Below are 26,168 nucleotides of genomic sequence, written 5' to 3' on the forward strand. Positions count from 1 at the left end.
ATATGTCTTAAGGAATCTTCCTGTGAAGTTTCGAATAAAATAGTCAAACTAATCTTGTTTCCCCATACAAACTTTGAACCCCCATTTGACCCCCTTAGGAGGTGTATTTTGGAAAATCCTTTCTTAGTGCTCCTCTACACTATATAAGGAACCTACGTGCCAAATTTGAAATCTCTAGGACCAGCGGTTTCGGCTGTGTGTTGATATGTCAGTCAGTCAGTCAATATCTTCTTTTACATATTTTTTTGATATTTAAACCCCATTGCACCACAACAGGGGAGAAGGTATTTCACTTCCGCCTCGTTAGATTTTAAAAACGTTGTATTTATCGTGATCAGCGACCCGATAAACCATAAAAACGATACCCATATTGATTTTTTGACTTTATCACCCCCTTTTCACCCTTTTAGGGGTTAAATTTTCAAAAAACCTGAAACACGTATTCAGTTATATGTCTTAAGGAATCTTCCTGTGAAGTTTCGAATAAAATAGTCAAACTAATCTTGTTTCCCCATACAAACTTTGAACCCCCATTTGACCCCCTTAGGAGGTGAATTTTGAAAAATCCTTTCTTAGTGCTCCTCTACACTATATAAGGAACCTACGTGCCAAATTTGAAATCTCTAGGACCAGCGGTTTCGGCTGTGCGTTGATATGTCAGTCAGTCAGTCAGTCAGTCAGTCAGCTTCTTCTTTTATATATTTAGAAAAACCACTTAATTTTCTGGAAGTCTAGGAATTGTGAAGAATGTTATATCCGGATTTTTAGAACTGTTCTCCATACATCCATAAACACTACAGTAACGAAATGACCTCGGCACTGACGTCATTTTCACACACACATAAAAAACAGCGCGCAAACGCGGCCCCGACTGTCCAGCCCAATAATTACCAGTTTCGCATGTTTTCGCTGCATGCGAGGGGAGGGAGGGGGACACACCGCGCGGCGTGAAGTTTGTAAGAAGAGTTATTACTGGTTTATACTGTGGTATTGGTTTTATCAATGAAAAGCCAAATCCTTTCACACACCGGTCGAATACCTACTAATATTTACTACGCGTCCATTGGACTCCATTGAGGCACATATCCAATTTATTTAGACTGATTTAAAGCGTTTTATTTTAAACAAAACCTATGAAAGTATTTTTATTTAGTACACTTACTCTCGATAAATGCCTTCGTTCCGTATCAATATTACACTCCTTTTTGCTGTGTACTTAACACAGCAAAAGGGAATGTACAAGTTTCAAATGGGGTGGCAACGCGCATGTGACACTGTCTGCATTGCATGCGTTCATAGGTTACGGTGACCGCTTTCCATCAGGCGGACCGTATGCTTGTTTGCCACCGACGTAGTATAAAAAAAAAAAAAAATCAATATACATTCTAAAAAACCGGCCAAGAGCGTGTCGGGCCACGCTCAGTGTAGGGTTCCGTAGTTTTCCGTATTTTTCTCAAAAACTACTGAACCTAACAAGTTCAAAATAATTTTCCTAGAAAGTCTTAACAAAGTTCTACTTTTGTGATTTTTTTCATATTTTTTAAACATATGGTTCAAAAGTTAGAGGGGGGGGGACGCACTTTTTTTTCCTTTAGGAGCGATTATTTCCGAAAATACTAATATTATCAAAAAACGATATTAGTGAACCCTTATTAATTTTTAAATACCTATCCAAAAATATATCACACGTTGGGGTTGGAATGAAAAAAAATATCAGCCCCCACTTTACATGTAGGGGGGGTACCCTGATAAAACATATTTTTCCATTTTTTATTTTTGCACTTTGTTGGCGTGATTGATATACATATTGGTACCAAATTTCAGCTTTCTAGTGCTTACGGTTACTGAGATTATCCGCGGACGGACGGACGGACGGACGGACGGACGGACGGACGGACGGACGGACGGACAGACAGACATGGCGAAACTATAAGGGTTCCTAGTTGACTACGGAACCCTAAAAACGATACAATTGAATTATTATGATGGCAAGAGACCTAATGGAGTGTCTTTGGTTGGGATGGTTAGTAAGGGGTGCTACCTGCCTAGATAGGTACACTGGCAACGTCCCACCTACAAAGGACTATAAGATGACCGAAGAGCTGGCGACTTCCTCGCGCACCGTATCAGCCACGTATCAGATTTTTTTGTTTTATAACATACTCGTAAACATAAAGTTTAATTGCATAAAGGTTAATGGCAAGCTAGAATATAATTATTTTATCATATTCGGCAGTCAAAGGATTAAACTAACGTAACAACTAACCCTTTTCATAATCACCGCATAATATTTCAATCATAATCACTCTGAACACCGTGGAACATTACACCGCAATTTTAAGTGGTAATAACAATTAAAAACAATATCCCCAGTCTGCCCATCGGGTTATTGAAAGCGTCGACAAAGGGTGAAATTGGCGAGTGCTAATTAATAAATCAGAGCTCGTCTGGGCAAACAGCGGCGGTCGGATGGTGATAATTTCCAGCCGACATTATGGCTAGAGGTTGTGAGTACTATGGCTACAGGTAGTGTGTAACTGTGTATGCAACGAAGAGAAGTTCCCAAATCTGCAAATGTTCTCAAGAAACGTTCTCGGTACTGTTGTTTTTCGAATATTTATTGGCAAGCTTTAGAGTCAATTTCTATGGCATTTGGAGAGTTGATAATAAACGCCAGTGTGTAAATCAAACATCAAATTAAGCGATCGTCAACATTGCGTAATAATACTTCTTTATCTGAAAGGTAATAATTAATTGAAATACGGTTGTACTCACGTTATTATATCGCTATTGCTGCGACATGTTTCGGGCCAATTCGGAGGCCCCTCTTCAGGCGTATAGGAGTTAATAATTTGAATATATCTCACGGAAGTTTAACCTGAAAGGTAATGTTCTCAATGGGAAGTTGGGAACTTACATGAGAATTTTCTCATTCAAATTTCCAGTAATTAACAGAATCTGAAACTTGTAAATTGATCGTTGTGAGTAACCGAGTGTCTACCAGTCCAACAATCAGTCTTAAATTTAAATTTTTAGGACATCTACAGAATGTCATTCGAATGTCGTGCGTTTTGCTTGCTGCGTGCGATGGCTGTGTGATATCTTTTAAATGTCTTACAGAAGTCAATATGAGTTAGCTTGTAAGTTTTTCTAGATTTAAACAAATTGTATGAGAAATACCTAAATGTCTGCTGAATTATGTTTAGATTGCAGTTTTAGAGGCTTTATTAGGGCCGGCCGGCCCAGACGTTACTTCTCCAGACAGGTAAGCTTTTATAACCTAACCACGAAATTAAAATTTTGATAAAGCCCCGATATAGTGGACCGATTTTCATGAGCTTTTCATGGCTAAGAACTAATTCAGCTTTCAAACAAAAAAAAAACAAAAAAAAACGGTATATCCGTTCCGGAGCTACGATGCCACAGACAGACGCACACACACAGACAGACACACACACAGACAGACAGACAAATACAGACAGACACGTCAAACTTATAACACCCCATCGTATTGCATCGGGGTTAAAAATGAGAAGCTTCATGCTAAAATATTAAGCTTAGAAAACTTTGGTGGTTTTCATTTCATCTCTTCAGCACACCAATCTACTGTATCTAAAACCGTGCACCGCATCCAGACGATTATCACAAAGTACTCCCTCTTCTAATTGCCAAATAGCGATCGAGAGGAATGCTTTGTTTCCTCGGAACACTGAAGTAGTGGCCAAGCGGAACTTTCTAATTATGTGCGGCACGGGTCGGAACAATCTAACTAGAACATGCAATCCAAAGATGCAATCCCGGCTCTAAAGACTTTCGATCGCAATGAACACATTCGTTTGCAACAGAAAGCACTTCAGCTGGCCTAGCCGAAGTGGCAAACGTTGAGGCTAGATGCCGATCGACGTCTGGCTCTGTTGCGCCAATATAGAAGAGCGATAAAGAGAACTAGCTTCGATGCGCTTACGAAGCGTAAAGTTATTGGATTGGCTTAGGTACCCTGGCTCATGAAAAATGCATGAAACTGCGGAAAACATTGTCTCTTTCGATTGTTTACTCTTATTCATAGTCCGAACGTAACTTTATGGTCCATAAACAATATTCACGGCGCATTGTTTGTTCAAAGAAATGACCAAAATTTATTCATAGAGTTTCGGAGATAAGGTGAAAAAGTAAGCTTCACATACGGAGTTACGAAGAAAAAAATGAGTTCGGCGAAATTTTCTTGTTTATCTAATCAAAGTTGTAACGTATTAGGTACATTTTTTTTTTTGTTTCTTTTTCCATACAAACAAAATAAAACTTCAAATTATACAGATTCTTATATACATAAACGATTTCTTAAAAGCTTTCAGAATAACTGTCAATGAGTATCTTATTATGTACGAGTAAAGCTAATGTATTCTGGAATACTTAACGCTTTTATCATCTTTATTTATGCCAATCCAGTGACACATTAATCAGAGCCGCTACCACGGGTAAACTTCACGGAATATGACATTTAATAGGGAATATTACGGCAATGTTTTGTCACCAAAATGCAACATAATAATAGGTAACCTATAATAATAGGTAACACACGATAACGATAGAGTAACATATACCAACATACTATGCTTTAACACATTTTTGAATAGTTATCAGTAAGGCTTTGATAAAGAGATATTGAACTGTGCCCTCAAACGGTAATTTCTTATGTGGGTACTGTACTGACCAACGATACGTGGTGTAAGTAATGTATCATGTTACACAGCGAGCATTCATGCAGTCAGTACGTCGTGTTACGGGGAAATCAGCGAGCAACGAGCCGCTCGACGCTCACTTTGAGTGCTCGACCCGGCAGTCGGTTTTTTGGCGAACCCTTTGACTGTTACGTGGTTCAGTCAATACGCTGTAGATATCTTGATGTGTTGAGTGAACTGGCGGCAAATGCGGAGAACAGAGTTTTGACGAGCATGTTACGCTGATTTTAGAATATAGCGTAACATGATCGATACGTAACACGACGAATTTTACATTACACCTTGTAACGTTCACCGACACAGTCATGCACCGGCAATAACATCGCACTAAATAACCAAATATTTGACAAGCTCTATGGCTATAACATCGCACAAAATAACTGCACATTAAATATTTGACAGGTTCTATGGCTCTAGAAATTAGATTGTGTAAGATATTTTTGCAGCCACCTTTTTGTTGTAACAGAACAAGCGTCTATGACGAGGAAATGGACTCGTTATTACATATAAAACTTACGGCGAATCAACTTTTCCTTGACCAACTTTTTGGTGCATATTTCCTTCGGGATTTCATTGAATATTTTAACAAATAATATCTTTGATGGTTTATTACATGTTTAGTCACGTCTTCATTCATAAAATTCACTATTATTTGGTGCAAAACAGGTTGGAAAAACATATTTATCAACAAACTACGTTCACATGGACGGAATACTGACACTGACAGTTGTCAGCTGCGTAACGTTCCGATATTATGTCTGGATTTCATTTACAAGTCAAAGAAATAATAATGACTAATATTGGTTATTATGCTTCCTGAGTATATCATTCAATGTAACATTTAGTAACAGATAAAATATTTCATTGCGAAATTACTTACAAAATAAATAAGAATGTTCCACAAAATAATATTTACGTAAAAATATTTGCGAATCGCTCCACTATTGGACTACATAGGTATCAATATCAATAGCTCTGTCTCTCTCTAAAACACGTGTACTCGGCACGTGTTGATAAGCAAACATCCGTGTGTTAATCGTGAACTCTAATGCATAGGGCATAAGACTTAGTAAACAAAGCACACGATTGAGTAGCCATCTTGTCAGAAGTCGAATGTCAGAAGTCGGAAGTCGAATGTCAGAAGTCGGAAGTCGAATGTCAGAAGTCGGAAGTCGAATGTCAGAAGTCAGAAGTCAGAAGTCGGAAGTCGGAAGTCGGAGATAGAATCTATAAAAGGGTCGGAGCGAGCCGACGCGCGTCATTCTTAAAATATCTATAAGACTAACAGTGTCTCTGGCTTTCGTGTGTTATACTGGTGAGTGAAGTTGTTCTGCTATTATTTCTCTGTTTGTTTTTACTTGGAAGTTATTCTGGGTGATTGTAAACTTTGAAATTGTGTCTCTGTTTGATTGTGCGGGGACAATATCGTCGTACAGTTGAACTTAGACCTATGGTGGAATTGCTTTACTGTCAGTTGTGGGGTTATTTTAGTGTTCTATTTATAGTGTAGTGTTACATTTAAATTGATGTGTATAGTGAAGTTTTCTGTGCTTTGTTTCATGAGTGCCGTTAAGCAATACAAAGACTGGGTCGATGTATGGCTGGTGCTTGGAGATAAGTCTGTGTTTGGTTTTGTAGGGAGTAATTCTTGCAAAACTTAGCTTAGATTATAGCACATAAAGGAAACTTCACTCGTTTGTTTAGTTGGTCAGTAAAATTGAATTTAGTAATTTTCTATGGGGTTATTTTGTGAAAGTTATAAGCCAGATCATTGTTTGTGACAGACTGTTGTCCGGCTAGGCGCTTCTTCCCTTACGGTGTCAAATAAGAGGCGTTTAGGGGTCTTTTTGTTCCAAGTGGAGGGCTTGGACGCTTTTCTATACTTACAAAAGCGTATTTTCTCACCGGTCTCAAAGAGTCCAACTGTTGGATGGAAGTGAGGACTTTCACGATTGACGAAAGGCATTAGGAGTAATCCTTGCTCACTGAAGTCGGCAGTATTTGAGGCTGGGGTCCTATATATATTTATATTTATTTACTCGGTGCTCTAGTCCATGCTGGCGTTGGTCGCTGGGGATTTCGGTTGTGATCGATCCACATCTAAGTAAAGTTGATCGCAGCTGGGTCTCTCATGTGGCTGGTACTGGTGTGTCCTAGAATACTGGATATATACACGGATAGGGCGATCTACTCTCTGCTACCCTAGCCCGCGGGCAAAAGCAGAGGGGGGGATCAGAACTCAAGCCTATAGGTTGCCTATCTCAGCTTCGCTGGCTGAACTGTACAGCTTATGGTAGGGATACACTTGTGCATATTCTGAACACAAGATCTATGGTAAGTGAGGGTCTGTGTTTCAGATATGTTAGAGTAGGGAAAACAATAGGAATAGGGTAGAGTCACACACTATTTCTATAAAAGTAGAGTTCTATTATGATTGGTCTTGGAATATAATTGGTCAACGTGTATTTGTGGAGAAATAATTTAACTACTACTATTTATATGGTTTAAATGGACTTTAAATGTGGTGTTTATTATCTTAATATATGTGGTAAAACTGGTAATTTATAAAATCTCTTATTACTTAATTTATTTGAGTGAAATTAATAATTGTGGTAGCAATTTCTGATTCTTCATGTAGCATCGAGCCAGTGAGTGTTGTTAACTAGTTTTTCAAGGTAAATTCTATCAAGTTGGTTAGGGAAACAAACTATACTTTGGAATAAAAAGCATAGGTTTGTTATAGGGCCCAGTGGCATGCGAGCGCCGTCCACTGATGACAAGTCAAAAGCTTCAAGGAGTTACTAGACTTACTTACTTCGTTCTCAGTGGTAGCAACTACTCGGAGCCTTGATGATACATTAGAAGGATCGAGAAGTTATGGTCTATTAGCAGTATTGGGGAAAAGGGGGGTTTAGCTAGTGAAAAGAAACAAAATAAAAAAGGGGTTAGTTTGTAGATAGATAGCCCTTCAGGCTTACTTGCTTAGGATGCCCGATAATGTGGTTTGATTGGGCCTAAGGATTCCAGACGGTATCGCAAGTTCTCACCCCAAACCGGAATCGAAAATAGAGCGTAGCCGATGTTTTCTAAAATATTTTTTAATATTTATTTCATGTATGTTTCACTCACTAACTTTTATTCTAAAATTCCTTCATCACGTCATTAATTTTCTCTCTCATAACTTTCTAGGCCTAAATCTGATAAAATACTCTTCTATAACACTACATTATTATGCTACAATAACCTTTATTCTTCTTTAAAATATAAATAAATAAAAATTTAAATATTAGTCAAAAATACAGCTGATACTCATTAAAGGATCTAGGTTATTGCGGTTCACATCGAAGGGTTCTACTTATTCACGCTAGACGATCACAAGGCCAAATTACGGGGTATATTTAAAGGGGGGTTAACTATACTGTTGATTAGTCAAGTAAGTAAATAAGTAAGGTGAGCGGAGGTTTAGTTACATTTGGTTCCGTGACCAAGGGATCTAAGATGTGCTCTGTAGAACACATCTTGGATACCAAGGTTTATAAATAAATAATAGGAATTAGCCTTACCAGGCTACATTTGTTGTTGTGAAAACGAGTGGGTGTGCTGTATTTCTGACTTATTTCATCTCTAAATAAAACTCATATACCTAATATTTTTATTCAATCGCTATTTCATAAAAACAAAAATAACTTTATTGTTAATAAACACGTCTGTAGTATTTTCTTCCATTGTTAATTCTTGCCGCGTTCCGAGCGAAGTCATGCATCGATGCAGAATCAATTGTATGTTCATCTCCTACCTCTGGATTCTGAAAAATAAAAATAATAAAATTAAAGTAGTGTAGTAAAGTTAGACAAAATTAATTTCTAGGAAATTAGCTCATAATCGTAGTGGTTAAACATCGTCCCGATTAGGCCATTTGGTTGCATTGCTACGTAGCAATTGTTGGATTGGCACATCTTGACGTTCCCTTGCGCCTATGCGTAGTACTATTATTTATTCTGTGTCTTAATGTATGTTTTTGTAACTGTGGTGCTGTTCGCTCTCCGGGTGTTGTTCACATTTAAAAACTTTAAATGTGGTTTTTTAACGCATTTATTTGCCAAAAACAGTAGACGATAATAAAAATGTTCAATTTAATTACATGTGGTTTACGATGGAGTATCGTTAGCCAGATTGCCGAAGTGACAGCGACATCTAGCGAGCAATCTTATTATTAAATTAATATTAGGGTTTAACATTTTAATAAGTACTTTAAAAGAGTTTGCCACCTAGTGACCGGAATTGGAAACATAAGTGTGTGAACTATGTACAATAGCAATAGAATTTCATGTTAAAACAAATAGTTCTCTATATGTCTAGTACATTTTCATAGCAGGCTCTGCCATCTTCAGGGCTATTTTGAAATCTCACATCACGTTTGCACTTCACACCGGAGATCGGATAGCTTCGATGCTGTTTTATATAGTCTATGAACACTCTGATGATATACATATTCCTAGCAGGCTTGTTATACAGAATTTCATTCATAGGCAGGATAACTACAGTCTAGATGTAAGGTTATTTTCCTAAAATAATCTAGGATACCTAAGCCCTAGATTTAAGACCTAGTAATACAAGAAGATAGGCTCTAGTCTAATGGCTATGGGGGCGCGATTATTCATTGTCGCGCTGAAGTACAATATTATATGGGGCGTCCCGCCATTTTTCTATGAATACTGAATAGCTACACGCATGTGGTACTATGACAAGTACACCCTTCGATGGATGGTTTGTTTGCATTTCAGTTGTAACTCTATAATCTATAAATTGGCTCACAGGATTTCATACATCATACAATAATTTGGCATATTGTTTGTACGGTTTGTACCAAATATTGTCACTGTAGTGCAGCCGTGAGAAGAACAGGTTTCTGTCTGTTAAGATATACGTATTAATCATGTTAGGACTAATTTAGTTCATTAGCTTATAAGTCATCATATATTTTCATATTACATCCGTAGTAAACAAGCATACGTCCCTCTTGACGGTAAGCAGTCACCGTAGCCTATATCTGCCAATTATTTCAATAAATTAAATCCACTGTACGAATTTCAACTTTCTATAGGTATACATTTTTACTGTAGTAATACAAATAAGTATGTATGTATAAACAAGATTTTCAATAGCTTCATATGACATGAGTTCGTTATCTCACATGATAAGCTGTAGGCTAGTCTAAAATAGTAAGTGTAAAACCATACAATTATTATGTTCGGTAGATTGTGTACACAGCTTTTATACGGAACGTTACACTGTCATGGATCAGGCATATGCCAATATACATATTTTATTAGTTATGTTAAATAGCTACACAATCGTCACCAGATTTCCTACGAAATTACCAGCATCTGGGAGGTCGTACCTTGCCATACCTTAACTCCACCACTGCTTGATCATTGTCACAATTGCTTAATGAATTTCATGAAAATTGATTGAAATTTGTAATATTCCTGTTAAGTAAGCATAGATAATAAGCGCTATTATCATTATAAAACCATATTTTACTGAGGTTCAGAAATAGTATGTGGTATGTGGTACACATTAAGTATGTAAACCTACCTAACATGACCGGGTCCAGTCTGATTGTTGGATTACTTTGTTACTGGTAGTGCAGATTAGTGAGTCCTCAGTACACTGAAAGGAAATAGTCAGACATTAGAAATATTCATATAGATAGTGTAAGAAAAGGGTTTAGTTTTAGAGTAAGGTTCTGCCAAATAGGGTTCAATATTATTTCATTTATCTATTCACGGGGGCGCGTCGCTTAATTTTGGAACTAAGACACGCCCGTGAGAAATATTGTGTCAGAAAAAACAACGCATACTACAAAATTTACAAAAGGAAAAAAAATATTAAAAAGTTTGAGAACCTCTGCTTTGCAGTTCATATCTACATGAGTTAGTACATAAATAAGTTAATAATGAGTTTACTTAGCCAATAAAGTAAGTATAAGTTTAATTTTCACTTCATCGCTATAGTCATCGCTATCCATCGCAACTAAATTTTCTAAATATAATATTATTAATGCCATGAGCTGCTCACTTTTAAAATTTAATAATTAGAATGTGTTATTATAATATAACATAGTACCTTTCATCTATATGAAGACAGTAGATATATGAAAGAAGGACCGGGCTGAAGCGGTGACTCCCGAGTAAAACTGAAATTGAAGATATGAAGGGGTTAGTTAAAATAGGGGATTAATTTTAGAAAACTTAGTTATAAGTATCACTAAGATCGCATATTTTCTATCTAGGGCATTCATGGTTCAGAAAAAAAAAAGGAACGACCATATCCATTTTTCTAAGTAATGTAAAATTTCCTGCCGAGTCGTTTTACTCACTGAGTAGGGTTAATCAAGTCTAAAAGTAGCCTTTGGTGGCAATAATTTTTGTACTTACTTGGGAATTGTGCTAAGACGGAGTACAGTCCATAAAAAGACACACCGGAAAATTCCTCAGTCCACCTGCACATTGCCGACAGCTGGTTGATGTTCTTCGAGGATGGTTACCCATTTCATATACTGAAAATTAATACATACATTGTTTAAACTCAATGTAGCAGAAATAAAATCTATGCTAAGTCTGGATTTTTAGTCTACATAATTTTATTTAAGTATCAGACGTCAAGTTTTATCTTTGAAAAATACAAAATTAAAGTTTGGACAAGATTCAATGCCTATTTTTAAATGCCATGACATTCGTTTGAGGTCCTACAAATATTATTTTCCATAGCCCATAAGCCAGCGCTTCATAAAAATAATTGAGAAGTTTATATGTTGGTACGGAAACAACGTTACAATTTCCAAGAACAGTTAGGTAGCCTAGATCAAATAAATTAGTCGAACATATTTTTAATGCTTACCGTTTAACCAAGGTATGTTCAGTTTCTATAAATATTGATTTCCATAAATTTGTGGCAGATGTGTAGAAATATCGGGCATTGTAAACTTTCCAGAGAAATTCCAATTAGATGTTGAAACTGAAAAATCGAACAACCATGTAAACCTCATTGAAAGTAACAAATCTATTTTGACAGTTAGGCCTATTTCACGTACATTTAGATCCTCTTAGGGAATGTGAAAGTCAGAAATTAACGTGGGAAATTTACTATCAATAACTTATCTGACGACAGAACAATGAAATAAGCAACATTTCACCATATATATTCGGTCTAGTCGTTGTAGTTCGCAAGTATGTTCTGCTGGGTTTCGAAAACGACGACTTGTTTGAAAACACATCAAATAATAAAACAAAAGCTTACCTTTCATGCAAAACTGCTTTTGAAGTAGGCAATTAGTTCACTTTATCAATTGAGGCATAGCCCGATAAGACATCCTTTGCATGGGCTGTTTGCTCATTAGATCATGAGTATGAGCACTAGATTCTTCTATTATCTTGATGAGAAACACAACTAAACACATGTCCATTGCATTCACGTTTTTTTTTCTCAACACGAACGTTCATATTGTACATAAAATAATGTCATGTCAATTTCGTAACCTCACTTTCGCTAACGGAAAATTACATTGCAATTGCAGTTCAGAGTTCAATTTGATAAAACAGGCTCACTTTGTCGACAAAATTATTTAGAAGTAACGCGTGTTTAGGGCAAATAATGTTTTGTTTGCATTTTCTTAGTTTGCTAAATGACAAAATGGCGAATATGGACGGTTCATGACCGGCGTCGGCGCAGAATTGCCTGTCGTTTGTTTAAGCCGAGTAAAATAAAGCGAATATTTAAATAATTCTAGTTGTAAATCACGTAATTAATAATGAGCTAAAGAAAACAAAAACGGATCTGCCATTTTTTCGCGAACAAGCGGATTAGCGGTAAGCATGACATAGATCAGAGAAAATAATTTAACCACAGATAACATATATCTTCGCCAAAAGGTGTTCTATCGGTGACATTACACAAACTATCATTGTTTTTAAGTTGGTACGCTTGATCGGTCATACAATTTTCGACAAAAGATATTCAGTAATTCAGTAATTTATTGTCCGGTGTTGTCATTTACAAAACTTTACTTCATTTTTCTCTACTTCATTATAGTAAAATTAATACAATAGATGTATTTAAATACAAAAGATTTTGTTAATTTAATTTTCTATTGCTTAAATCACATCAAACTATTCAAGTTGTGTAGATTTTGAACGGTATTTTGTAAATAGGGCCTAACACATGTCCCCTTACAAGTGCGGTACGACCGTCTGTTAGATCCTTAAAGAATCTCACAATATATTTTTAATGTGGTCACACTTTTGTAAACCGATGCGCACACGATAGTTTTCGTTCGATTTCATTAAATTATGAAAAAAAAAAAAATCAATTATATATTTCTAATAACTAGTCAAATATTTGAACATTATGATAGGCTAAATTTATGATATCAAATAATTGTTTTGTTGATTTAATGTTTGTGACTACACAAAACACTATAGTGTGTTTACAATGAAAATACGCCCATGAGGACAATTGTAAAAGAAAAAAAAAAACGGTTAAGGATGACAATATTGACAGTGACAGTTCCTTACGAAAAAAAATCTGAGCGCGAAGTTATTAAATTTTATTTAAGAAAACCGATTTCACTGAAATTATAGTGTTATGTAGCTTCAAATAATTAGTGTAATTGATAGTGTAGGAGCACGTGTGATTTTTAGTGACGTCTTATTATCACACGAAGAGAAATTGAGGGTTAATTACGGTGCGAAACAAAAGCCGGCTAATTTGAGGTTAGGTTGGATACATTACGGATTTGTGAAAAAAAAAAAATAATGTAAGTTAGTTCAAATTCAGTGAATATGCATTTGTTTTATCCGTACAAGTGGTTTGTAGCATTATCTCGCCGTCGCAAGGGACAAAAGTGAGTGTCGCCGTAACATATTGGTTACGATCGAAAATTGTGTTTGACGATTGTTCTAAAGAAAAATGCAGATTGTGTGTCAAAAGGAAGCGTTTAAAATAATTATTATATAGCATCAGTGAAGTGCAATGGTGAATAGTGGTGATCAGTGTTTAAAATTCTACAAGAAAAATGCACAAAGCAAGTGAGTACAAATACAAACAAATATTACCTAGTATTTCATCGAAACAGTGATTGATTGTGTATGATTTTTAGAATCTGATTGCATATGACATTTTATTACATATTATTCCTTCTTATTACATACAATTTTACGGAAATAGTGCGCTGAAAACACTTCAAATTTCAACAATATTGACTATTTTAGATTTCAAATGTGATTTGTATCTTAGAAAAGTTTTAATTTGTGATAAGAGTATTCATTACATATCGATACCTTTGGGTTCAATTGGCGTAAAGGACAAAATGCAGGTTTTCAGGAGAAGCAAAAAACAACTTTTTTTTTAGAAAAATGTTTATATCTTTTTTGTTTTTTGACCTATATTTGTGACGTATATAGAAAAATATGTAGATTTTTAGTATCCTTCACCTAGTGTAGCAACCGTAGTGATAAACTAAACGGTTTAGAAGTTAGATGGTTGTAAAGGACACGTCAAAATGCTATGGACGTCCTTTACACCCACGATTTTTTTGAACAATTAGAGTTGATAGGGTCGTAAATGACGGTCTTAGATGATTTTTATACAAATTCGGGGCGTAAATGTAACCGGAATGGTACAAATGGCAACTGTTTTTAGCTTAGTTTACAATTGAGAAACTTGAAAATGTATCAAAACGTAGTTAATATGGCATAGAATAGCCACAATAGTGTTACAGTGTATATTTATCTAAATATTTAGCAGAGACAAAGAACAAGACTATTTTATATCCAGTTTTGCAATAAAGAAACAACATTTGCTTAAAAACTATCTAGTATTTTGGAAAGTTATTATTTTAGTACTCGCCGCTGTCTCAACTCTCAATAAGTTACGCATTCAGTATTTAATTCTAGCAGGGAAACGCTTTCGTAGTTTAAGTAAATATAAAAACACTAATGGTAATCACGTAAACTTTAATCAGCAACTGTGAACAGTAGACTATATTAATACGACAATAATTTTAAGTATAAAGTAGAAAGAAGTTCTAAGAATAACTAAGAGTTAAGTACCAATTTATAAACGCACGTTAAGACGCGTATACAAACTGTGACCAACTAATAAATAATAGTAACTGTAGTCAAGACTACCTACTATGTTGATGCATATTTTTGATAATTTTAAAACAGAAGATTGTTATTTAGTCTTTAACCTGTTAAGTAAGAATAATCTTAATTATGAGTTCAATCCTAGAAATATTATAGTCAATGCTTTAAGTACCTGTGGGTACATAGCCAAGTCACCAAACGCTAACGCTCATTCGCTAGCGAAACGCACCTGTTATTGTCGCACTAAATGTTAGTATAGTCTACTGTTAAAGTTTACTGGCGGCGTAGCTGAATGGCAATCGTCGACGCCAGACGCCGAGAAAAATGCAGTCTGGTGCAATACGCAAGAGCGATAAAGCTATAGCTATAGCTACGAAAAAAATATATAGCTACGAAATAGATATTATCGTGAGCGTTTGTGCATACGTTGTGGGTACGTACCCTGATTACCATAGTGTTTTTTTTTAAATTACCTACATCTCGTCGCAGTATAATAATACTACGAAAGCGTTTCCTCGCTAGAATTAAAGGCTGAATGCGTAACCTACTGACTATTCAACAGCGGTGAATAGTAAAAAAATAACTTTGAGCTTGTTGCCAAAGTATTAGTAGATCGTTTTTAAGCAAATATTGTTTCTTTATTACAAAACTGGATATAAAATAGTCTTGTTCTTTTTTGTTTCTAAGATAGCTTAGATAAATAATACACTACATTAAACTAATGTCTATTCTATGCCATATTAAGTACGTTTTGACACATTTTTCCAGTTTTTAATTGTAAACTTAGCACAACATTTTGACGACCGGTCTGGCGCAGTCGGTAGTGACCCTGCCTGCTACGCCGCGGTCCCGGGTTCGAATCCCGGTAAGGGCATTTATTTTGTGTGATGAGCACAGATATTTGTTCCTGAGTCATGGATGTTTCCTATGTATATAAGTATGTATATATTATATATATCGTTGTCTGAGTACCCACAACACAAGCCTTCTTGAGCTTACCGTGGGCCTCAGTCAATCTGTGTAAGAATATCCTATAATATTTATTTAATATTTATTTATTTATTTATTTGTACCATTTCGGTTACAATTACGCCCCGGTTTTGTATAAAAATCATCTAAGACCGTCATTTACGACCCTATCAAATCATGGGTGTAAAGGACGTTAATATCTTTTGACGTGTCCTTTACAACCATCTATCTTCTAAATCGTTTAGTTTATCACTATGGTTGTTACACTAGGTTAAAGATACTCATAATCTGCATATTTTTCTTATACACGTCACAAATATAGGCCAAAAAAACAAAAAAGTGGGTTTATCTTTCTCTTGAAACCTGCATTATATGTCCTTTACGACAATTGAACCCAATGATATCGATTACAGTTGCGGATAAAATATTTTTAGTGCTGGTCGTAAAGGACGAAGAACAAAAAAACTTGTCCTTTACGCCCAACTTTACCACACTACTATAGAAAGTGATCCTTAAAAAGTAAGGGCTTAAAGGGCAATAATATATATCAAGGTGACTTACGACTATATTTTTATTTGTAGATTTCCTTTACGACACAAATAATAATTTATAATTAATGACTTGATATTTACGCCCCTTCAGAAAAGCTATTTTTGCAAGTCCATAGTAGAAAATCTTGGTCGTAAAGGCAACTTTTTAAGAGATATCGAAATTTTAACTACACAGATCGATAGCGCTTGAAATTCTGAACAAAACTGTATATATAACTCATTTTCGCCAAAATGTCCTTTACGCCAATTGAACCCAGAGGTATCGATATTATTTCATGTTCGTGAATTAAGTAAAACAAAATGTTTCAAGTAAACTTAAACTTTACATAAAATAATTGGGAATTTATAAAATACCTTCGTCCGTTAGTTATTTGATGGCTAAATTCGACCGGTTCCTGAACTCATTCGTGGCTCAGATAGTTTAGGGGTGGATTAATCTATGGGAAGGCTCATGCGATGGTGTGGGTTCGAATCTCAAGAATATTGTGATTTTTCTTTTTGTAATTTTTATTTTGAAATCCCATTTTATTTTGTTTTTATATTTACGGTTTTGTTTTGGTTATTATTAAAAAAAAAATAAAAATTACTTTTTTTTTTGTAAATTATTTTAAAATTGAATGAAGGTGGTAAAATAGTTAATGTTACTAATGTGTTATTTCATTATTTACAATTCAAGTGAGAGATATTTTTGGAAAACTGGAAGCAGGTTGTATTCCTCAAAAACTTGCCATTTATTGTACAAATAAGGAGTCGACTTTGGAGATGAAGAAAATATTGATTAGTTTTGCTGTGTTCAAATGACTGGATCTTCTGTGATTATGCTGATTGTGATCAAGTCTGCAGCGTGTCTTCAGAAGAGATTTCATGGTGTCCTGGGTTATGACACCGACTGAGAAGAGAATAGTTTGGAAAATTTTGAAATATTACCAGGAGGTCAGCAGGATTCAATCATCATCATTAGCTACTCAAGAACTCATCATAGAACTAGCCAAGTATGAAGGGAAAAAAGGAAGAGAGACACCTTTGACCAAGTTCCTCAAGCCATTGTCGTGTTTGTTAACAATTTGCTAAGTTTGCTGCAACTGCAAATGCCATGAAGAAGGAATAATTTGTCTGAGGTTACAAAACTTTCGGGGCATGTTATACAATATTGAAGACATAGAATAGGACAATACAAGTTTTAAGCTCGTTTCAAGAAAAATTCATTATTTTGTTATATTATTATTCAATCAAATAAAAGTATTTTGAACCTACTTATGCCATCATTTTGTATTTTATCATAAGGCAATTAAAACCAAAATAAAATTTTGCAGATAGTTTGAAAAAAAAAAAGGAATATATTTTATCAAAACCACATCAAATTTGATGTTACATTATATTTTACAAAAAATATCAAAACCATATCAAAATTAAGGATACATCATATTTTGCGGGAAAAAATTGAAAATATGAAAACCACTTCAAAACTGCAATTATTTTTTTTGCAAAATTGTATTATGCGTTTATTATGAACATTACATGATGTGTAATGTAAATTCTATGAGTATATTGGTTACAAGTTAATGACTTCTTAGTAAAGAATGTTTATTTATTGCGACATACTTATGTGGAACATTATTATTTTTCTTTAAACGTGTCATGAGTTCTTCAAAATTTTATTGAGATGCAGTGTTATTATTATAGGGGTGGTGGAAGTCAAAATTTTGTCTGAAATTAATTTTATTTCTATAGTGATCTGTGTGATAAAGGGCTTTATTGGCTAGCACATCGTATAGTTTCTCTGTCATTTAGTAGTTTCGTTCCTAGGATTATAAAATGGTGTATGGTGAATGTAAATTTATAATACGGATTTTTTTTATTATCTAGATAAAGAAGTCGGTTCATTATATGGACAACAATTTTTTTTTTAAATCTTTATTTTGTAAGAAGAATGTATTGGATATACATTGTATGGTTAGATTATTTTAATATAACAATAACTGGACATCATAGTATCTAGTCTACCTGGGGTAGACATTAGGAAAATCGAGATCGGTGGAAAAACTATTTTTCATTTTAGTTATTACAGTTAGCAGTGATATTTATTATTTATGCGTTATCATTTATTACATTATATAGGGTGGTATACTGTACGATATCGGTAATCACTCAGATCACAGACACAGCAGATCCTCGTTCCTAAGCATAACTTGGTCAGTATTTTATCCTACAAAGATAGGAGTAGGGAGGGCCACTATTTTGTTTAAGTGACTGTACTTACTTTTATAATTTTTTTGCATTTTATGCTATCAATTTTGCACTGAGGAATGTAATAATGAACAAAAGACAGGGAAATTGAAAACAGGGTAGAATCCTTACAGTGAATGACTGTGAAATAAAAGATGTTTACATAAAATGTAACATTTTGTCCGTACGAACATTTTATTTTTAGTATGTGCATCAAACAATTTTCACACATTGTCAAATTGTTTGCGGTTAGTAATTATTTTATAAAATGAAATATAGATGTATAAAATGAAACCTATTATAAATAAATTGAAATTTTCTTTGCCTTCGAGTCAGGGTAGAGTGGAGTAAAATGGGATACGTAAACTTTTGAAGTTATTGTGTAATTTTATTTCCATTTTTATTCGTTATTTTGATTACTTTTAAAGGCGTTGGCTTTCTGTTGAGATCGAGTGAAAGAGCGAATGAGGAAGTAAGAATGGTTACATTGTGTGTGTGTGTGTGAATAATTTAGAGATGATGAATGTTTATAGATGTAAGAATGTTTTGAATGGGATGAATGACTGAATGATGTGTGTCTTGAATTTTTTTTTATAGAATGAGTGGATTGATATAGACAGACAGCGCTGGAAAGTGGTCAAAACTAGTTTGGTCGGAATTTGCGGGGAACAAACAAGGGGGGGCTGAGGGAAACACATTAGCCATAAAAAGCTTATCGGTTAGGTTAAAATCCATTTGGATTCGACCCATTTCAAGGGTAGTTTTTCGTGGCTACTCACTCTACAAGGTAATAAGACCCATACTAAAACCACACACCTCATCTTGAATGGGATGTATTTGACAATCGACATATTTTAGGGCCGATATCGTCTAGTGAGAACGAGGCTCTTTTCAATATTTGTTTCCTTGTTATTTGTTCAAATATGTGAAGTTTAGTATCATCAAATCATTTCTTCATTTGATCAAGGATGTGGTACCAAGTTGAGGTACATGCTTATGTCATTTAAGGTTTGTTTAATAAAAAAAAAAAACACACTCAAATAAATCTTAAGTCGGTATATTTTATTCAAGTATGAGACATGCGCCAAAACATGTGGCTGGGAGTGATTAGGTAGAGGAATTGGTTTGAGTTTCGACAATGGAGATTGAAGGCTCTGGACTTATAATGAGAGCTCTAAAGGTTTCTTCGTAATTGCGTGGGAAGTTATTGTGAACTCGTTGAAATTATTACGATAATTATTCCGGTCCAACAGTGTGGATGGAATGAATATTCGCCGCGACCGGGGAACGAGCTAGCAAGAACGGGTTAATAGGACCTATCAGATTCACAACCTGGTATCCCTGGCGATGCGTGGACTCTGAGAAAGGGGTTATCATGGTTCATTGTCGAGATTCTGATGAGCTGATTTCAAAACTGAGTCACTAGCAGTTGCATAGTATTGGAAAACACACCACACGATTAGAAATGGGGGGATATTTCCGACTGATCTAGAAATATTTTTCTTTTATTCTTTTATTTAATTTTATTGTTTCTTTTGCTAAGTGAGATTGGATTTTTTTACAAACCACTTTGTATTTTATAAAAGAAATCCAATCGGGGGCGAGTTGTAACAGAACAAGCGTCTATGACGAGGAAATGGACTCGTTATTACATATAAAACTTACGGCGAATCAACTTTTCCTTGACCAACTTTTTGGTGCATATTTCCTTCGGGATTTCATTGAATATTTTAACAAATAATATCTTTGATGGTTTATTACATGTTTAGTCACGTCTTCATTCATAAAATTCACTATTATTTGGTGCAAAACAGGTTGGAAAAACATATTTATCAACAAACTACGTTCACATGGACGGAATACTGACACTGACAGTTGTCAGCTGCGTAACGTTCCGATATTATGTCTGGATTTCATTTACAAGTCAAAGAAATAATAATGACTAATATTGGTTATTATGCTTCCTGAGTATATCATTCAATGTAACATTTAGTAACAGATAAAATATTTCATTGCGAAATTACTTACAAAATAAATAAGAATGTTCCACAAAATAATATTTACGTAAAAATATTTGCGAATCGCTCCACTATTGGACTACATAGGTATCAATATCAATAGCTCTGTCTCTCTCTAAAACACGTGTACTCGGCACGTGTTGATAAGCAAACATCCGTGTGTTAATCGTGAACTCTAATGCATAGGGCATAAGACTTAGTAAACAAAGCACACGATTGAGTAGCCATCTTGTCAGAAGTCGAATGTCAGAAGTCGGAAGTCGAATGTCAGAAGTCGGAAGTCGAATGTCAGAAGTCGGAAGTCGAATGTCAGAAGTCAGAAGTCAGAAGTCGGAAGTCGGAAGTCGGAGATAGAATCTATAAAAGGGTCGGAGCGAGCCGACGCGCGTCATTCTTAAAATATCTATAAGACTAACAGTGTCTCTGGCTTTCGTGTGTTATACTGGTGAGTGAAGTTGTTCTGCTATTATTTCTCTGTTTGTTTTTACTTGGAAGTTATTCTGGGTGATTGTAAACTTTGAAATTGTGTCTCTGTTTGATTGTGCGGGGACAATATCGTCGTACAGTTGAACTTAGACCTATGGTGGAATTGCTTTACTGTCAGTTGTGGGGTTATTTTAGTGTTCTATTTATAGTGTAGTGTTACATTTAAATTGATGTGTATAGTGAAGTTTTCTGTGCTTTGTTTCATGAGTGCCGTTAAGCAATACAAAGACTGGGTCGATGTATGGCTGGTGCTTGGAGATAAGTCTGTGTTTGGTTTTGTAGGGAGTAATTCTTGCAAAACTTAGCTTAGATTATAGCACATAAAGGAAACTTCACTCGTTTGTTTAGTTGGTCAGTAAAATTGAATTTAGTAATTTTCTATGGGGTTATTTTGTGAAAGTTATAAGCCAGATCATTGTTTGTGACAGACTGTTGTCCGGCTAGGCGCTTCTTCCCTTACGGTGTCAAATAAGAGGCGTTTAGGGGTCTTTTTGTTCCAAGTGGAGGGCTTGGACGCTTTTCTATACTTACAAAAGCGTATTTTCTCACCGGTCTCAAAGAGTCCAACTGTTGGATGGAAGTGAGGACTTTCACGATTGACGAAAGGCATTAGGAGTAATCCTTGCTCACTGAAGTCGGCAGTATTTGAGGCTGGGGTCCTATATATATTTATATTTATTTACTCGGTGCTCTAGTCCATGCTGGCGTTGGTCGCTGGGGATTTCGGTTGTGATCGATCCACATCTAAGTAAAGTTGATCGCAGCTGGGTCTCTCATGTGGCTGGTACTGGTGTGTCCTAGAATACTGGATATATACACGGATAGGGCGATCTACTCTCTGCTACCCTAGCCCGCGGGCAAAAGCAGAGGGGGGGATCAGAACTCAAGCCTATAGGTTGCCTATCTCAGCTTCGCTGGCTGAACTGTACAGCTTATGGTAGGGATACACTTGTGCATATTCTGAACACAAGATCTATGGTAAGTGAGGGTCTGTGTTTCAGATATGTTAGAGTAGGGAAAACAATAGGAATAGGGTAGAGTCACACACTATTTCTATAAAAGTAGAGTTCTATTATGATTGGTCTTGGAATATAATTGGTCAACGTGTATTTGTGGAGAAATAATTTAACTACTACTATTTATATGGTTTAAATGGACTTTAAATGTGGTGTTTATTATCTTAATATATGTGGTAAAACTGGTAATTTATAAAATCTCTTATTACTTAATTTATTTGAGTGAAATTAATAATTGTGGTAGCAATTTCTGATTCTTCATGTAGCATCGAGCCAGTGAGTGTTGTTAACTAGTTTTTCAAGGTAAATTCTATCAAGTTGGTTAGGGAAACAAACTATACTTTGGAATAAAAAGCATAGGTTTGTTATAGGGCCCAGTGGCATGCGAGCGCCGTCCACTGATGACAAGTCAAAAGCTTCAAGGAGTTACTAGACTTACTTACTTCGTTCTCAGTGGTAGCAACTACTCGGAGCCTTGATGATACATTAGAAGGATCGAGAAGTTATGGTCTATTAGCAGTATTGGGGAAAAGGGGGTTTAGCTAGTGAAAAGAAACAAAATAAAAAAGGGGTTAGTTTGTAGATAGATAGCCCTTCAGGCTTACTTGCTTAGGATGCCCGATAATGTGGTTTGATTGGGCCTAAGGATTCCAGACGGTATCGCAAGTTCTCACCCCAAACCGGAATCGAAAATAGAGCGTAGCCGATGTTTTCTAAAATATTTTTTAATATTTATTTCATGTATGTTTCACTCACTAACTTTTATTCTAAAATTCCTTCATCACGTCATTAATTTTCTCTCTCATAACTTTCTAGGCCTAAATCTGATAAAATACTCTTCTATAACACTACATTATTATGCTACAATAACCTTTATTCTTCTTTAAAATATAAATAAATAAAAATTTAAATATTAGTCAAAAATACAGCTGTTGTGCGATAATATTGCCAGTGATTGTACTTATACAAGTAGCGTATTCTCAAATGTCAAAACTCGTGGTAGGTATATAAGATCAGAACAATAGCCCGAAAAACGGCAAAATATCAAGCGGAGCGCTTTAACATAATTTTTCGGGCTCCCGTCTGGCAGTCATCTCTCAAATTAGGGTCGCCTCCGTCGGTCCAGGAGGTCCTTTCAAATATCAATTATGTCGTCGTCTGCGCTGTCTTCGCAGACACTGGTGATTAATTAATTAGCGGGCCTGCAATTATGTCTCCTGTGGAGGACGATATTGTCACTTGCTTTCGCAGAGCAAATATCTTGTTTCGAATTTGTACTGAATTTTCTGTTAAATGTCTTGTCATGCTTGTGTACGTTATTAGGTGTAAGCTACAAATTAGACTTGTATCTGTGTATGTTTACTATTTACTGGTATTTATAGGTATTTATAGGTATCTCATAGGTAAGCGTGATCCACCGTAGACCGCATCATCACTTACCATCAGGTGATTTCTTAAAGACCTTATATAATTTGGGGGTAAATTCCAGACATCACGGGCAGACATTACTAAATAGGTACCTAAAATTTGTTATAAAACAAGCCACTAAATCCTCTGAGACTGATTCATTCAATGATTTCTGAAGTACATATACTCACAGGTTTATACTTGTTATTCGAATAGCATTTATATGTCTTAAGATATTTGTTTTATGGCGATTATAACGTAGTAATGTTCGGATAATGGATTGCGCAATTCAATTTAATGTGACTTTGGTATTTTCTTTAGTAATCAAATAAGTATGAGTACTTGATTAACAACTTGAAAATCAATCGAGTTGATTGAAATTATTTCGCAAAAGTCAAATTCAATTAACGCGAAAACTAAAGTCGCATAAAACACTTACTTCTATCACATAATTTGACAGAATCTAGAATCTAACTCACTGGCCAATTCTTACTTACACTGGTACCATTAGGTCACTTCAATTCAAGGATATCGCTCGTGATTGTCCGTAGTCGTCGGCCAGACATTACAATAATGGCATTATTTAAGAAGATGTGGCATTTCTATTGTTAGTATAGTAGTGTAGGGATAGAAATGACGGAGTGACGGCAAGTTAAAATGTCGTTAGTTTTAATATTTTCCTCCAGTGTTGGAGTTATGTCAAGTCAGTAATGACGCCAAAAATTACATTACTACTGACAATTAATCAAAGAATCAGTGATTTGATGGTATCGAATGACAAAATGACAGAAGTAGTGACGGAAGTTAATAAAATTATTAAACTGAATTTACACCTGCAAAAGGTATTGTTGCAAGTTATGACGCAACTATGGGTATCTGCATCTCTTTCTTGCATATTGCCTTCAATTGTTTCAAAACTTGCAGTGCAGCAATAACTTGGAGGTGCTATTCAGCATCAAACTGAAACTTTTTGATATTTTTGATGAAAGAAAGAGAGGGTGCCTCGTTCTCGGTTAGGTTTTTTATGATGTGTTTATATGTTTTTATATTGTTTTGTAAGTGCTTTTGTATTTTACTTTTATATTTATATTGTAAAAACCCTAAGAGAAAAGATACCTAAATAAAGAGAAAGAGTGTAGAACTAGTGACATCTATCGTTCTGATGTAGGTAGGTGTAAGTTTGAATTGACCTGAAAGTCTCGTAAGGAATCAGTTGAGTAACAAAACACCGAGTGAGTCCCACAGGATACTCAGGCGAGAGCTCTGTGATATAATATTAAAAACTTTTTTGCTTGTATAGTAGATTTACTCAATTCATCATATCTACTAGATATGATGAATTGAGTAACCACAAATAAAACGTCAAGATACGAAAACATAATACAATATTATATTAAACTTGTGCTAAACATAGAAGATTTGAAAGAAACACTCTGATTTTTGAGTCATTATCACACTTGACTCATTTTAATAATAGTATTTAGCGTCATAGACCATTTAGGCGCCTGGGACCTAGTTGTGCCACTTTCTGAATATAATAAGATAATTAAAGTACAGCAAGTTTACACAAATAAAAAAAAACTGTGTAATATATACATATTTATTTCCGTGTACATCCATACTAATATTATAAACGGGAAAGTATGCGTGTCTGTTTGTTTGTCCGTATTTGACGGCAAAACGGAGCGACAAATTGACGTGATTCTATAAGTGGAGAATTGGAGATAGTTGAAGGGATGGAGAGTGACATAGGCTACTTTTTGTCTCTATCTAACGCGAGCGAAGCCGCGGGAAAAAGCTAGTTATTTACATAAATAAAAAACTAAGACTAAGCATAAATCTTATTAGCTAAGTTATATCTCAAATAGGCCTTTAAAATAATCTAAAATTAGAAACTTATAATATATTTGTAATACAAGACAGACAGATTTTCAAAGATTAGCTTCCTAAAATACAATTTAATAATCGCTATTATACCTAAATAGAATAAAATCTTGTTTGGTACGTATATTTTGACCTCAGAACGAAAGCTTAAATTAATGAAAAACCAATAGGAAAAGTCAATTATCTAATAGGTTTTGTAGCTTTATTTATGTAGAAAAATATACCTAACTATTTGAAGACAAAAACACGTTTCCCATAATTTTTAAGAATTTAATAAACTGGGATTTTAACATACTAAGTGCACTATACATAATATATTTAAGATAATTATAAAAGAATTACTAGTTGCAAACACATACGAGCTTGTTTTATTAAGGTACATTATTATTTTAATTCCCGTACCTACATAAGTAATCTATCAGAAACCATAGGCATCTACGTAATGAAAGTAACCTAATAAGTAAACAAAACCTAAAATGCGATCAAATATATAGATAAGTGCTCCCGAAATCTACTTACACGAGATAAATTGACTTTAATTCAACCTTTGTAATTAAATAATCCGTTCCATTACAACAAATACCACGAGAACAAAATAAGTTGGTAAGGATTTGGGGAAAATGCTTTTAACATTTTACTCGGCTGCAGGGATTCGGATAAACTTTCCTGCAGTAGTTTACAATACCACGAGTTTTTAGCTTTATACGACTAAGGTCCGGTTGCA

At 35.0% G+C, this 26,168-nt stretch overlaps 1 long non-coding RNA gene across 1 annotated transcript; it reads right to left on the reverse strand.

The window, feature by feature from the left end:
- Positions 1-8,347: 8,347 nt before the first annotated feature.
- LOC125229747 lies at positions 8,348-12,103 on the reverse strand. The gene is made up of 6 exons (XR_007177445.1): positions 12,042-12,103; positions 11,643-11,759; positions 11,180-11,301; positions 10,869-10,938; positions 10,338-10,412; positions 8,348-8,544 (listed from the first exon to the last, which is right to left on the reverse strand). It is a non-coding gene; the product is annotated as an uncharacterized LOC125229747 (long non-coding RNA).
- Between the last annotated feature and the right edge of the window lie 14,065 nt (positions 12,104-26,168).

Source organism: Leguminivora glycinivorella, chromosome 9 (genome assembly GCF_023078275.1).
Source record: "Leguminivora glycinivorella isolate SPB_JAAS2020 chromosome 9, LegGlyc_1.1, whole genome shotgun sequence".
Lineage (NCBI taxonomy): Eukaryota > Metazoa > Arthropoda > Insecta > Lepidoptera > Tortricidae > Leguminivora > Leguminivora glycinivorella.